This window comes from Lissotriton vulgaris, chromosome 1_1 (assembly GCF_964263255.1).
Source record: "Lissotriton vulgaris chromosome 1_1, aLisVul1.2, whole genome shotgun sequence".
In the NCBI taxonomy this organism is placed as follows: Eukaryota; Metazoa; Chordata; class Amphibia; order Caudata; family Salamandridae; genus Lissotriton; species Lissotriton vulgaris.
The window spans coordinates 990698886-990715772 of NC_141685.1; the positions used below are offsets into that span (position 1 = coordinate 990698886).

At 42.7% G+C, this 16887-nt stretch overlaps 1 protein-coding gene across 1 annotated transcript in view; it reads right to left on the minus strand.

Annotated features, from left to right (window-relative positions):
* LOC147748364 (volume-regulated anion channel subunit LRRC8C-like) overlaps positions 1 to 16887 on the minus strand; it is a 373852-nt gene that overhangs the window by 76256 nt on the left and 280709 nt on the right. The window lies entirely within an intron of this gene.

Below are 16887 nucleotides of genomic sequence, written 5' to 3' on the forward strand. Positions count from 1 at the left end.
ATGACATCCCTATCATGACAAGCCAAACAAGAGCTGTCTTTAATTTTAAGACCTTTGATCCAGGACGGGCAAATGTTCCCATTAGGATTGCGTTTTTTAAGTAGCCTAAAAGGAGAAATGCCTGTGGTGCAATGAGGAGTGACCAAATAAGAGCATAGCTTCCCTCTAAGAAATTCCTCCACATCCACATTAGAGGCAATGGCATACTGTATTCCTTCCTTAATAAACCTGTTCATTCTTTCTATTAAACCATTTGAGAAAGGCGAATAAAGAGCCACTCTCAAATGTTTAATATCATGTAATTTAAAAAAGAATTCAACCATCAACGAAAAAAAGTGAGAACTATTGTCACTCACAATTTCTCTAGGTGGGCCTTCTGAAAGAAATATCTTTTTTAAAAACTGAATTACTGTCACAGAATCTGGTTTTTCGCAAAAATCAAATTCACACCATTATCCAGTAATAGGGGTGTCTTTCATAGATTCACATGCCTGAATCATTCCCCGTCGTCGAGACGGGAGCCTCCGGTACGTAGAAAAGTAATGTCCTATAGACATACATAGAGAAAATAGGCCTAAGGGCCTCACCTTAGTAGCCTATCCTTGTCCTTATGTAAAAAGGACCAAACTCTTAGAGCCAGCCAATCAGCTATGACCTCCCTCTAGAACCTTCCTGGCAGGAGCCTCAGTCCCTCAGATTTTCTACCGCACGTTGTGCTAGGGAGTCTCCAGCCTGAGTTCTCCTCAGGATCTCTTCAAAACCATCTACTTAACTTTTAAAAGTGGTTTCTTCATTCTACATCTTCAAGGATTACTTCAGCCACTTATTTCTGCAGTAAGTGCTTTCTACGATGTCTGAATCCCAGAAGAAAGCCCTTTTCAGGGCCTGCTCTTCATGTGGGAAGAAAAGGCTACATGTGGAGGATAAGCATGCCCTGTGCTTATATTGCCTTTATCCAGACCACATCTCTAAAGACTGCAAAATATGTAGGTCTTTCCCCAACAAGACCTTAAGGGACAGGGAAGGTCGCCTGCTCATCTGGCTTGACAGGCTCAAGGAGAGAGACAATGTGGAATCTTCAGAGGGTAGCGTTTCAAGGACCTCAGAAGTCTCTCTAAAGAGGCCAAGGGTAACTTCCCCTGGCCCCTCAGACACTCCTCCTAGGAAGGCACAAAAGAAGTCTTCAGAGGCAAGATCTACGACATCTTCAGTGTCTGCCAAAGATACCCAGACTTTTAAGAAGCCTGCTCAGTCATCTAGCAGGCATGCGCAAAGGATTACCACAGCGACAACCACTGTGTCGATGACGACAGCGTTGTCGGTTTCCCCATCGACGATGACAACTCCATCATCGTCGTCAGCAGGTAGACCTATTCCTTCTATTATTCTGCTGAAACCGTCGAAAACCTCGTCGACGACGAAGACCACACCGTCGACGACGGCGTCGTCGATGAAGAGCCCACCATCGACGATCACGTTGACGACGAAGGCGTCGACGAGGACATCGATGACGAAGGCTCCGTCGACGAAGGCGTCGTCGACGAAGACGCCGACGATGAAAACTTCGACGACGGGCTCGCCGTCGACGAGAAATGACGCGCCGACGAGCGCACCGACGACGACCGCACCGACGTTGAGGACATCATCGACGATCAAAATGCCGTCTACGGAGATACCGTCGACGAAGACCTTACCATCGACGAAGACACCGTCGACGGAAGACTCGTCGTCGACGCTAGCCTTTTCTGAGCCGTGGAAGAAGTCCAAGCTCGTAGAGATGTCTTCTCTAACGCTGCCACCGTCAACGACACCAGCGACGACGGCAGGGGCTGCTACAACAAGTTCTGCGTCTGGCAAGATTGCCAAGCAGCAAATTACGCCGGAAACAACGTCTCCAAGTAAAGTGCAAACGCAGTTGCCTCCAGAAATCTTCCAGAGTGAAGAATCTAAGGAAGAGGAACTCCTGGATCCAGCTACTTCCATTTCGGACCTTCATGTCAAATGCCAGAGCACAGACGAGGAACAGGAGGACATGACTTACCACGAACACTCTGTCCACACTAGTGTTCGCACGGAGGTCACCCCGATGGTATGCCTGCCGGTTTCTATTGTTAATGACCTGAAATAACGTATCCAGGATTAAAAGCAACGCTTCCCGGAAACACCGGCAACGGTAAGTGGGAGCCAGACGCCTACCATAAATAATCCAGCGTCAGCCCCGAAACAGTCTTGGCCTCTCCCTCAAGTCCGCCATGAGAGAGTCCAACCTCAGGTGGTGGTGTCATCAGATGAGGATGATGATGATGAACTGGAAGAAGGAGAAGTCCAGGAAATCCAGTCGGACCATGAAGAGGAGGAAGACTATGTGGCATCCTCCCCAGCTTCACCCCAGCCGCGCCAGGCAGATTCACCGCCTGTGGATATTGGCGGTTTCCATAAAATTGTGGAAAGGGCGGCAAAGCGATTCCATATGGTTATGGAATCGACTGAAACTGAGTGCTTCTTACACGATTTCAAGGAGCAGACGCAGAAGACAACAAAGTCTATTCCAATAATAGAATTTCTATGGGACCAAGGCAAGAAACTAATGCAGACGCCAGCTTCGGTACCTGCGGTTGTTCCACGCCTGGACAAAAAATACAAAGCCCCACTTACAGCGGCAGCTTGCCTCAATGGGCACCCGAAACCAGATTCGGTGGTTACACAGGCGGCCCAAAAGAACTCCCGCAACCCTTCCTTTCCTCTGTCGGCCCCTCCGGACAAGGAAGGCAGGAAGTTGGACACGATCGGTAAACGATTCACAACAACTTCGGCCATGACCATCAAAGTGGCCAATTCCATAGCTCTGTTGGGGCGTTATAATCGCCAACTCTGGGAAGATATAGTCCCCTATTTAGCGGAACTGCCTGACGCAGTGCAGGGAAAGTCAAGGCGCTGCTTACGGAGGGTCAAACCTCAGCAGCTGAAATCATTGACTGTGCCATTGATGCAGCCATGACCGGCTTTCGTCAACTTGCTGGAGCAGCAGTCCTACGCCGTCAAGGATGGCTTAAAGCAACGTCGTTCCGACAGGAGGTGCAGACGAAGGTGCTGGACATGCCCTTCGACGGCCAGCACCTTTTTGGGGACAAGATTGATGAGGCGCTGCAAACCATAAAAAAGAACACCGATACGGCCAGAGCCCTGGGTACCTTGCAGGCACGGAACCAGTCCTTTCGAGGCAACAGATCTAGGGGACAATCCTCTTACAGAGGTTCCTATCAAAATAGGTCCTCGTATTCCTACCAAAATAAAAATCAATACCAACAGAAGCAGCAACCGAGTAAACAGTCTTCTTACGGAAGATCAAGCTTCAGGGGCAAAAACCAGAAAAGGGGCACTGGCGGCCCCCAGTGACCAATTACTCCAGCCAGTCCAGCCACTCTATCCCTCATTTCAAATTGGAGGAAAATTGACCCATTTCCTCACCAATTGGCAGCTCATCACCACAGACCGGTGGGTTCTTCAATTAATAAGATCCGGCCATTCCCTGGAATTCACCACCATCCCTCCTACAACACCCCCCCCCACAGACTGCCACACAAACATCTACGCCCGCTTCTCCAGGAAATATCTGTGATGCTGAAGAAAGGAGCAATCGAACGAGTTCCATCGTCTCTACAAGGGAAAGGCTTCTATTCCCGCTTCTTTCTTGTACGCAAGAAGGAGAAGAAATGGAGGCCCATTCTGGACCTCCGAGCGCTCAACTCTTTCCTAAGAAGCCAATCGTTCAGGATGGTGACGATCCAAGAAATACTAGGCATGCTGGAAAAAGGAGATTTCATGACATCTTTGGATCTCCAAGATGCCTACTACCACATCCCCATCCTCAAGTGTCACAGAAAATTCCTGAGATTCGAAGTCGCAGGACAACATTACCAATTCAAGGTCCTGCCGTTTGGCCTCAAGTCCGCTCTGCGGATTTTCACAAAGTGCCTTGCACCGGTGGCAGCTTTCCTGCGTCAAATGGGTCACCAAGTCTTCCCCTACCTCGACGACTGGCTGGTAAAGGCACCTTCAGCTACAGGCGTGACCGAATCCTCCAACGCCTGCACCAATCTCTTTCAACGGCTAGGATTGACTCTCAATCTCGAGAAATCCTGCATGATCCCTACGAGAAACATTACCTTCCTCGGGGCGACCTTGAAGACGGAGTGCGCAAGGGCATTCCCTTCAATGGAAAGGACGAACAAGATAATATCTCTGGCCACGGCTGTGGCGTCAAGGAAGTCCTTAAAAGTTTGGACCTACAAGTCTCTCCTGGGCATGATGTCTTCTTGTATACTCCTCATCCCTCACTGCAGACTCAGGATGCACCCATTGCAAGAGGCCCTCACGAACCAATGGACACAAAGTACAGGTTCTTTCGGGGACATTGTAAGGATAACACCAAAAATATCCAAGAGTCTGGACTGGTGGAGGTGTCGCAAGAATCTTATCTATAGGGCTGCCATTTCTACTTCCAGCGGCACCTCTGGTGATCACCACGGATGCCTCCCTAGAAGGCTGAGGCGCTGTCCTCCAGGACCTTCGGATAAGCGGCAAATGGACCACTCAGGAGAAACAGCTCCATATAAATCTTTTGGAGCTGAGGGCTGTGTATCTGGCACTATAAGCCTTTTTATCACGCATCCAGAACTCCCAGGTGCTCGTCAAAACGGACAACACCACAACGATGCACTATCTCAACAAACAGGGAGGAACGCGTTCGCTCACTCTATCACGCGAATCGCAGAAGGTCTGGAACTGGCTGGTACTACATGGAATCACGCTCAGGGCGGACTATGTCCCGGGCAAGGACAATACGATTGCGGACGCTCTGAGCAGGCAAAGATCCCTCTCCCACGAGTGGGAACTGGACAAGAGCGCACTGGACCACATATTCTCAAAATGGGGAGTCCCAGGAATCGACCTGTTTGCCACCAGGGGGAACGCCAAATGCCCAAACTACGCAAGCTGGCATCCCCATCAAGGGTCACTCGGAAATGCTTTTTCCATCGGTTGGTTCAGCGTATTTGCGTACGCTTTTCCTCCGTTTCCGATGATCCCAAGAGTCCTCAGGAAGATGAAGGCGGAGCCTTGTACCCTGATCCTAAATGCCCCGTTCTGGCCGAGGCAACACTGGTTCTCGGATCTTCATCGTCTCTCCATCAGGACACCGATTCGTCTGCGGCAGCATCCGAACCTACTGACCATGTCCAACGGGCAGGTACAACACCCGAACCTGCAATCGCTCAGGTTATCGGCCTGGCTTCTGAGCACAGAGAGTTCTGTAGCCTGAATATCCCGCAGGACTGCAGGGACGTGCTGGCAAAAGCGAGAGCAGACAGTACCAACAAAACATATTCTCTCAAATGGAAAAGATTCTGCATTTGGTGTTCAGAGCAAGGCCTGCGACCGCTGCATATCACACCCGAACAGATATTGCCATATCTGCTGCATTTGGCACAGTCAGGACTGGCGCATGCATCGATAAAGGTTCATCTGGCGGCTATCTCACGATTCACCAGGACTTTCACAGGACCATCTCTGTGGTCCAGTAGGCTTGTGAAGCAGTTCCTAAAGGGACTTTATAGATCCTTCCCAAAACCTCGGAGGGTCCCTCCGACATGGCATCTCAACTTAGTCCTCAACCAACTCATGAGACATCCTTTTGAGCCCATTCATCGAGCATCCATCAAGTACATCTCATGGAAGACGGCTCTGTTACTCGCTCTAACATCTGCCAGGAGAGTAAGCGAGCTACAGGCTCTATCCATTCAAGAGCCCTTCATGCAGTTCAAACAGGACAGGGTGGTGCTGAGACCGAATCCTAAGTTCATACCAAAAGTGCCTTCAGACTTTCATCTCAATGAACCGATAGTCCTTCGATCTTTCTATGCGAATCCCTTCCACCGCAGCAGAAAGAACACTACATTCTTTGGACCTCAAACGGTGTCTAAAGTTCTACATAGACAAAACTAAGACTTTCAGAAAATCATCACAACTGTTTGTGGCCTACAGTAGACCAAGAATGGGTCTGCCTCTCACGAAACAAAGCATCTCAAGGTGGATCTCCTCAGCGATAGCATTCTGCCATGACAAGGCCGGACGGCCTTTGAGTGATCATGTTACAGCGCATTCCACCAGGGCGATGTCCACATCAGCGGCACTGTTCGCTGGAGTGCCGATCTTGGACATATGCAGGGCGGCGACCTGGAAGTCACTGCACACTTTCTCCAGACACTACTGCCTGGATATTGAACTTCAGAAGGATGCAGCAGTGGGCCAGGCGGTGCTTCGCCATCTATTCCAGTGAGGTGAGCCTTCCGACATCCCGCCATCCGGGTATGCAAATTTTTTGTCTTTATGATATTCTGCTTTATGCTATTGTTCCAAGGTTGTATGATAATATGTGTATTATCTAACATGCCTTATGGCAACATTACATCAGACATGTGCATAATGTATTGCTGACTACTCTGATTCAGGCATGTGAATCTATGAAAGACACCCCTAATACTGGATAAGAAATGCGTTACTTACCTGTAACAGCAGTTATCCAGTATTGGTGTCTTTCATAGATTCACATGCAACCCTCCCGCCTCCCCTGAAAGGACTCACATCCCTCACTAACTGTATTACGCCTACCTAGCTGGGTGCGTACGAAAATCTGAGGGACTGAGGCTCCTGCCAGGAAGGTTCTAGAGGGAGGCCATAGCTGATTGGCTGGCTCTAAGAGTTTGGTCCTTTTTACATAAGGACAAGGATAGGCTACTAAGGAGAGGCCCTTAGGCCTATTTTCTCTATGTATGTCTATAGGACATTACTTTTCTATGTACCGGAGGCTCCCGTCTCGACGACGGGGAATGATTCAGGCATGTGAATCTATGAAAGACACCAATACTGGATAACTGCTGTTACAGGTAAGTAACGCATTTCTTTGGAATGATAATAAATCAATGAAATTATGTAACGTTTGTTAGTGGGTAACACAGCAAAAGGTCCTGAAAAATCAATTGCTACTTTATGCCAAGCTTCCTCTGGCAAGGGAACTGTATGTAAAGGCAATTGAGGGACTTTCCAATGTTTGTCTGATACCAGACATGTGGTACACTGATCAATCCACAAAGTGACATCCCTATCCAGCCCAGGCCACCAGAAATGTTCCTTTATCTTCCTCGAAGTACCCCCAATTCCCAGATGTCCCTGATGAGCTGAATCAACATTTTTTTTCTTATGTCATCAGGAGGAACACATAGATTACCTCTAAAGATAACATCATGAACAATTGAAAGTTCTTCTGAAATGTGTGCATAAACTTTCAAAGAAGCAGGTAGGGCACGAATCTTCGGCCAACCTGAAACAATTAGATTTTTTACAGCAACCAAAACTGCATCCTGAGAATAGCTTTTAAGCCAGTCAGCCTCAGAAATAGAAAACGGAGATAACACTAACTCCTCAATTGAAGCAACTACACATTCTATTTCATCTTCTTCTGTTTTCTCGTCATCATCATTCTCAAAACTTAGTCTTGAGAGAGCATCTGCTCTAGAATTATTACCTCCTGAAATATGTTTAATAGTAAAGTTATATTCATGAAGCCTAGACAAAATCCTAACCAATCTGGCAGAAGCCTTTCCTGTTCCGTTGCCATTAAGAAGATTTAAGAGTGGTTTAAGAAGTTTGAAATGTTATCCCCAAATATACATTTTAAATTTTTCTATGGCCCAGGAACAGGCAAGAGCCTCTCTTTCGATGGTGCTATAATTTGATTCAGAACTACTAAGAGATTTTGATGCAAAACCTACAGTATGTTCTTTGCACCCATTCCTTTGACAAAGTATGGCACCCAAGCCTTTCTGACTTGCATCTTCTGAAATGATGCAGTTTAAATTTGGGTTGAAATAGGAAAGTGCTGGCGCCTCTACAATAACTTTCTTCACAAGATTGAAAGCACAATTGGCCTCATCAGACCACATAAACTTTACCTCCTTTTTAAGTAAAATACGAAGAGGCTGAACAATTTGCGAGTAGTTTTGTATAAAACAAGAATAATACTCTGCTAATCCTAAGAATGATTTCAATGCATCCTTATCTTTGGGAATGGGAACATTATAAATAGCTTTTGTTAGAGAAATTTTAAGTTTAATTCCCTCTAAGAAAAAGCTATGTCCAAGATAATCCAGTTCTTTCGCCATAAATTTGCATTTCTATTGCCCAAGAGTTATACCAACCTCTTTAAAACGAGGCAACACCTTTCTTAAGGTTTTCAAATGTGCAGACCTATCTTTAGAATGTATTAGGACATCATCCTGATAAGCCTGTACATTTTCAATGTCATTTAATATAGTATCCATGAACTTTTGGAACACACTGGCAGCAGATGCCAATCCAAAAGGGAGTCGTAGATATTTAAACGCCCCAAATGGAGTTATAAATGAGGTAAGCTCAGATGATGATGCTGTAAGGGGAATCTGATGGTACGCACTTCTGAGATCAAGAAGTGAGAATACTTTCAAATCAGAGATACCTGTAAGCAATTCTTGTATTTTGGGCAATGGATGACAGTCCACAATTATATTTGGGTTTAAAGAGCGTAAATCTGCACACAAGCGGATGCTTGAATCCTTTTTTTTAACGACAACAATGGGACTAACCCAGAGCGACGAATTAGTGGGTACAATAATGCCTTCAGATACTAAATTATCTAAGATTTTTTTTTAATTCATCCCTCACATTCAATGGTACATTCCTTAATTTGTGGACAATGGAAATTGCATTAGGTTTTAATCTAATCAAATGTTCGAAATTTTTAATATGTCCTACAGATTCATTGAAAACCTCAGGAAACTCAGCGATCAAATCATCAATTTCCTTGTTCTCATTTTCATTTATCAACAAAACTGGAGTATCATTTCTTTGTACTGATGTACTTGAACCTGGAACCAATTTTAATCCCATTTTGGCAAGTCTTGCCATCCAACAATACACTTACCCTCTATGGCCACATAAACTTTTGTGAAGGTGGATCTACCTAAACATGAAATATTGGACAAAAAATATCCCAACTTATCAATTTGTTTTCATCCATAACCTTTTGGAACAATATCTAACGTAAACATTTTTACTTTCTTGCACCAATGTGTATTAAATAAAATATCAGAAATTAGGGTTACTGGAGCCCCAGAATCAGCCATCATATCTAACTTAATGCTATCAATATACACATCACATGTTGGGTCTTTAACACGAACACTGTCTGTGTATGTCTCCAATTAATCAATAAATAATATTTTCTTATTTACATCTTCAACAGTATTAATGTGAACATGATGTAGGTTCGATTCAAAAGATGGAATATCAACATTAGAAACATCAACATTTTCATCAAGTGTGGAAAGCGTGCTAACTTGAATTGTTTTCTTATTTCTACAAACCATGTTAAAATGACCAATTTTGTTGCAAAATGTACTTGTTTTACCCAACGCTGGACAAATTGGACTATTGCTAAGATGAGTCTTAGAGCCACATCTAAAACAAAATGCATTAAACATTTTCTGAAAAGGTTTAACTTGTTTGTTCTTTTTTGAAATAGCATTAACTTGCAACTCATTATAAGTGCGTGATACATTCCCATCAGCGATGCATCTAGAAGAAACCATAGACCTTTCCACGCTCTTTGCCATATCTATAACTTCACTTAATGATGGATCTCTACAACTCAATATTCTCTCTTGAATCTTCTTGTGGAAGCACTTGTAAACAAATTGGTCTCGCAAAACAGTATCCAAATATGGCCCAAAATTGCATTCAGCTGCTAAATTCCTTAACACCGATATAAACTCCTCAACAAACTCATGTTGCTCTTGTCTTCTTTTCATAAAAGTAAAACATTCCATCATAACGCTAGGTTCTTCTAAAAACTTTTTGTTTAGTCGTAAAACTGCGCCAGTAAATTCATTCCATCCGTCTTCATTACCAGATGGAGGTTGAAAAATTGGAAGAGTATTAAACATTTCCCTTCCAGCAGTTCCCAAATGACTATATAAAATTGCAAGTTTTCTTTTAGAGGAATACTCATCTGCTTCAATTGCTTCCAAATAGTTTTCAAAATGTTTAAACCATAACTACCATGCCTCTTTTGGTTTTCCTGGAGTAGGCAGAAAATCTTCCAAGTAAACTATTTGTTGATTTGTAGCCATATTTCAAATATATTTTAAAATATTTAAGAAAAAGTATCTTATTTCTTAAATCCAGTACTGTTTCTTTTATTGGAAATAATCTTCAAGAAACTAGTTCTCCTTCAAATAACTCATGAAATAATGTAATCAAATACCTTCTCTCTTCTGCGCGACGATTGAAAATCAATTTGTTGTGCCAAACGTGCCGATTTCCGTTTCTGTTGCTATAGAAACGAGTTTGTTTATAAATCCAAGATTGCCGCCAGTGCGTGTAGAAGCGTAGTGACGTTGGCTTTGTTTGTCACTGTGACGCTGCTGTTCGCGTCATGAATGACTTAGCCCAAGACCAATCATCCGTCTAGAAACCACAGAAAAGCTTCAAAATTCACTGAAAGGCTATTCTTAGGCTGAGATCGTCCGGGTTTCTTTCTACGGCGCAGGAGAGATTAATCCGGTATTAAGCGTCTTCTTTTATATTTCTTACGAAGTTGCAGGTGTGCAAATTTTAGTAAAATGCCTCTTTTTCCCTCGTCGCCAATTGTGAAGTGTAGCTTCTTCAAATAAATATCCAAGGAGGCGGTAGGTTGAGTGAAATAAATCCTTTTGGAGTTTAATGATAAAAGATAAGCGGTAAGATACAGGAGCGCGTCTGCACCCAATGAAGACCAACAGTTCAATGCCTAAGTATACAGTTTAGATTCAATGGTCTTAATAAAATCACGAGCGATGCACTTTTGAAGAGAAACATTCTCTTCAAAAGTGCGCACCATAGAACATAGGAACATTACAAAATAAGCAACATAAAAGAAGTACTAAAACGTACTTATACTCTACAGATGGACGGCAGCAGGTGCTGGGGTTTCCCCTCCTCCGGCCGCTCCTGGCCCAGCTGCTGCAGATACATACCGGGGCGGTGCAGTCAGCTGCAGCTTGGCCGGCATGGGGAGCGGGGTGGAGATGAGGGGATAGCGGGGGCTGGCAGTGGTGTCAGGGTGCAGCACGGCGCCCACCCCTTCTTCGGAAGGACCGAAGGGGGCTCTCAGCCCATGATGGTGCGATGGCAAGCAGATGAGTCGGCGAGGGGTGTGAAGAACAGGGGTACACCTGCATCAACAAGGTGCACAGGGAAATAGGAGTAGTGAAAGGTGGCGCTGTGACTGCACGAGTCACTGTATATTATGCATTTGTGCAGTGAGCTTTTTGAGCATTGTCACTGTACGGCATGCATGGGGCAACAAACAAGTTAGACCAAATGATTAAACATTTTTGTCATTATTTTTTCCACAAATTTTGGCTAAAATCCATTCGTTCTCGAGGCTAGTCTTGTCAAGTTTCAAGTTTAAGTTTATTATGTTTTGGCTCTCAAATGAGAGCCACATAAAATACACATACAATTATACAATAATGATTACAAAGGAAAACACAGGTTACAGAACAAAAGGAAACACGACTTATTCTCTGGACGAGTAATCATCTAGCACTTCTCCATGTAACATTAATAAATATCTAAAAACCCTTTAAAAAAGTTAAAAATTCTAAAACAGAACATTTCATTTGACGGACAGTAAAGTGCATGGCAAAATGTTTTGACATTTAGGATTCCCAATTGTAAACAAATAGGTTTTAACCACTTAAAACGCAATGGGCGTAATGCGGGGCAGATAAACAAGACATGATTACGATCCTGTATAGCACTATTACAAAAGTTACATATAGGAGATACACCATACCATTTTGCAAAGAGGTAGTTAAGTGGGAGCAAGTCTTGTCTTAAAAGGTACCATAATCTACGGACTCTATGGGGAATATTCCAAGTAAGGTATTGTTGGGCCAGTTTTGGTGTATAAGTAATTAACAGTGATTGCCTTTCTCTATTACCTTGTTTGGCAATCATATCCATTTTGAAACTGAGTTCCCACGATGCACATTTTAATTTAGACTTTAGTTCAGTAGGAGTAAGTAAAAACAGTGTGCTTACTTCCAACTCTAACAGAGTTACAGCTTTTCTAAAGTTCTTAACCAGCGTAGAAAACTCGTTAAAATTGCCCAGGAGTTCATTTTTTAATGGCTTCCCATAAGGTACCCGGTTTACCTCTCGCTAAACGGGCCACCCACCTTACGAGGGCAATCAACCCCTGTACCCAACAACTTCGGAGTCCGAATTCCAGCCTGCATGATGATACAGAGCAAGCTGTATTTAGAGATGAAATTCTTCTTAGCACCTTTCCTTCTATTTTTTGCAAGAATCCCCAGTGATTTAACTCCACTAATTCTAAACCATACAGTAGTGTAGCAGGGATCTTTGCTCTAAATACCTCCAGAAATAGTGTAAAGTGTCTCTTCCCAGTAGCGTTATATAGGGAACTTAGCCCCATACCATGAGCCGATGCTTTACGTGCATTGTGCTCAATGTGGGGTTTCTCACTTAGGTTTGCTGAAATGATTTTGCCTAAGAAGGTATAGGTTTTAACCACCTCTAGTTTCTGCCTTCCTATGGCCCAACTATAATTTTCAGATCTACATTTTTTCTTTCCAGAAATGCACATTATTTTACTTTTCGAAACATTAATCTTCATGTAATGTGCTTCTGCAAATTGATTTAATGCCTGTAACCGGTTAGACAAGCCCTTTGGGGTTAGATCTAAAATGAGGATATCATCTGCATACATTAATACCGATATGGATGATCCTCCAATTTTCGGGGCTTGCCCATCACAGGCAGAAATGGAAGTAGGGAGATCTGCCGTATATAAAGAAAACAATATAGGGGCCAATATACACCCTTGTTTCAAACCGTTTGGGGAAGGTATGGATTGAGAGAGACCCCTTTCTCCACCATATAACACCTTGCACCACGTGTTCGGGTGAAGAGACTTTACGAGTTCAAGTAACTGTATTGGCATTCCTAAAGCTGCAAGCTTTCTCCACAGCGTTGGACGGTCCACCTTGTCGAACGCTGTGGAGAAGTCTATAAATGCCACGTATATTCCACCACCTCGAACACGTACATATTTGTCAACAATCACCTGTAATGCTGTTAAATTATCTAATGTACCATGCTCTTTGCGAAATCCGGTTTGTTCCAAAGGTAAAATACAGTTTGATTCTATCCATTCATTAATTAATGTTAAAAGATATTTAGCAAAAACTTTTCCTATTGCGTCCAATAGAGCTATTAAACGATAATTTGTTGGATTATCTCGCTCTCCCTTTTTGAATAGGGGAATTAATATGCTTCCCCTCCATGAGTCAGGGACTGATCTCGATAGGAGGCATGCATGAAATACTGGGAGAAGAATCCTACTCCAGGAGGTGACATCTTGCTTCATTAGTGACATGGGTAACTCGTCCGGACCCATAGCTCCGGAAGAGCGCATACTCTTTATCACAGAGGCTATGGTTTTCTCGGTTGGGAGCTCTATATTGTGCTCACTATTCTGAGCTAGATCCCCATTGTCACCCTCTGCACCGTTAGATGCGTACAGACTAGATATGAATAATATCCAAACATCTTCTGCAATGGAAATGGGGATAGGGGTAGTTCTTACACCACATCCCTTCCCTATTATAGACCAAAATTCTCTGGAATTATTAAAGGCCGATGCTTCTCTTAACCTAATCCAGAGGGAATCTTCTTTTTCTCTTTTTAATTTTATTTTCAGTCTCATCCTCCTTCTTCGTAGTAAGGCTAATTTCTGCTCATTTTCCCTAGTTCTACTAAGGTACTGTTGCCTCACAAGTTTATTTATCTCCTTATTTAAGGGTAATAATATACTGGGAGGGGGATGCAACTTCTTAGAATTTTTTGTTTTCTTAGCTACCATAGTAAGCTTTTTCTTGAAGTTTTCGAAGTGTAAGAATTCCCTACCCTGCCATTCATCTAATTCCAGAATAGTTTGAGCAAGAATATTTTGAACATCCTTCATACTGATAGGGTCCCAGAAACACCTTCCAGACTTAGAATGAATTGAGACTCCTTTGTTGGCTATGGACCAAGAGTCGGTATCTGGAGGTTGTAACGAGACTGTTATGTTAATCACATTATGATCGCTTAAGGAAGACTGAGAGATCATTATGTCTTGAATGAAGGGAAACGTATCATAGTCCGTAATCACATAATCCAAGATGGATTCACCCCTAAATGACCTATGTGTAAACTTAGCGGGAATGTCAGAAGGCATCCTACCGTTTGCAATTAGTCCCTCAAAATGGCTAAGTTCTTCAAGTAATATCTTTCCTCTTTTATTAGTTTTTATTTTACTAGAAAAGATTGCTTGAGGTATATTATATGCTTCTTCCTTGAATTTGTTTCTAAACATATCTATACTTGAATTAGAAACTTTGCTATTTAAGTCACCCATAAGTAAAATATTAGGGGGCTGATCGAGCTCTAATAATTGTTTTACATAGGAAAACATTTGCTTCAAGACAACGTTAAAAGTATCTTCAGGAGGAATATATGCATTTAAAATTACAAGAGAAGAACGATTTCCTACAGTCTCTATATTATTAATAGTTATAGATTGAAATAGATTACTAATGTCCGTGTAGTGGGAATATTGCCATTGTAATGAATTTGATAGAAAACAAGCAATTCCACCTTTCGCATGGCCTTTTTTTGAAGGTGTAGCAGCGGCCTCAAGGACAAAATAATCTTTCCCTCCATATATACTGTTTTTACACCATGTTTCCTGAATACATAGCACATCTGCATGCAAAGAAAATAAAAAGTCTAATTTCTCAGAACAATTATGTAGTCCTGCGGCATTCCAAGATACAACTTTTAATTGACTGTTAAAGGTGTTGAAACAGTCTTGGGTTGTTCGATGTGCTATTGGACAAAACTCCTGGTAGCCAGCTCCATAACTGATTGTCTTCTGTTAGAGGCATATCCAAGTTCTCAGAAGTAGGGAGTACCTCAGAAACCGTGCGTTTACCTCTAGATACCCAGATTTTTAAATCTTTACTATAGGAGGACTGGTCTTCCTGCCTAAGACCCATTTTAGAGGCTCCTTCTCTAGGGAAGATACGCTTTCCATTATTAATAAAGGGTAAAACATCAATCCCTCTACATTGGAATGCTTCCGCTTGTTGGAGAACTAAATTAGCAATAATTTTTTAACAGAATTTTACTCGTGCTCGTTGCTCGTTTCCAAACCTTATTACAGAGACCAAGTCAATATCACTTGACAAAATAAGTTTTAAGCTTTCAATATCCTTAAAGGAATTAATCAACCATGACCTATTCAAATTTAGGTCAGAGTCGAATAAGGGAAGAAAGTCCAATGTCAAGGTATCAACGCATGGATTAGAAATTGTTAAAGGAGCAATAGTAATGTTCGTGGTCACCTCAGCAGTGGGGCAAAAATTAGGTACAGATGGATTAAGTACCCTTTTTTCAATTAGCTTGTTTCTTGTGGCTTCCTCTTCAGGTTCCGAGGGATTTATCTCAACAACTTTAGAGCTTAGTGTTCCCCCATTCATAATACTGGCATCGAGGGGACCTTCTACAACAGGGTTAGTGAAACAAACAATAGCCTCATTAGAGGAAGTATCCAATAGTGATCTATGTGCAATTTCTATTACATCACAAGCTTCTGTGTCTATGTGCTTTTGAAAAATAATTTGTCTCTGTCTTCTCTTCTTATACTTGCGAATAGGTTTCCTATTTTTCCCTTTGTTCTTTCTGCTTTTTTCTTTTACTATACCCTTGGACATTACAGTTCCTTCGGAGTCTTTTTTATCCTGATTAAAAATAGGAAAAAGATCTTTCACAGCAGTTTGGTTAACCTCTGCCACGCTTTCTTCCTTCAGGGTTGGTTCTGATTCTTTCCTCCATTGTGAGGAAAGTGAGGGGAGGGTCGTAGAGGGCTCATGAATGTCTACCTTTAGGAACTTCCCCATTTGTGCATTTTTACTCAATGAAATATTACTGACCAGATCCTTCTGGACTACCGCTTCAGTGGGGAAGGTGGACCCAGACTCAGTATTTTTAGCAAGTAATACTTTCAGTATTTCTGTAACCGAGTCCAAAATACAATCAGAACTCCCAACGAATTTGCCTAATAGAAGAAGTATGGAAGCCAGTAAATGTTCAAGAGCTATCAGGGAATCTGAAATGGGTTTATCATTTTTTGGGTATCCAGATGCAGTAAGAGAACAGATCCCTGATAGATTAAGTTGCGGAGATTTCGAGTCGCTCTGCAAAGAAGGGATGTCATTAGATGTCATAGAAGGAGTGCTACTATATAGCAGTAATCCCGATGGTGTTGCTCCATTTGGAGTTTTACTGGGTTCAGGCTGTTTCAGGATTTTCTCGTCCATATAGCGACCACAAAGTTCGAGATCGATACTGGACGGAATGGAAAGATCTTTTATATTCATTTCCTCATTTTCTGTGTCTTTAAGAGTGTTAGGCTGAAGCACTTTTGAATTAGCTTTCGAAGGGTCAGAATTAGCTCCTTTGGATGACCATAGTGAGGGGATTGCATCAGTATTTGAAAAGAGAATAGACAAGTTTTTATCCGCAGTTAGCTCAGGTTTAATATCCTTCACTACTTCGAACTGCGGGTCCGCCGTTGTTAACAAGTCATCATCAGTGATAATTGGAGCTTCCATAGATTTGTTCGCTGGTTTTTCCCATATTTTCAGCAGCTGCATCTGACCCTTAAGCTGTACACTATTT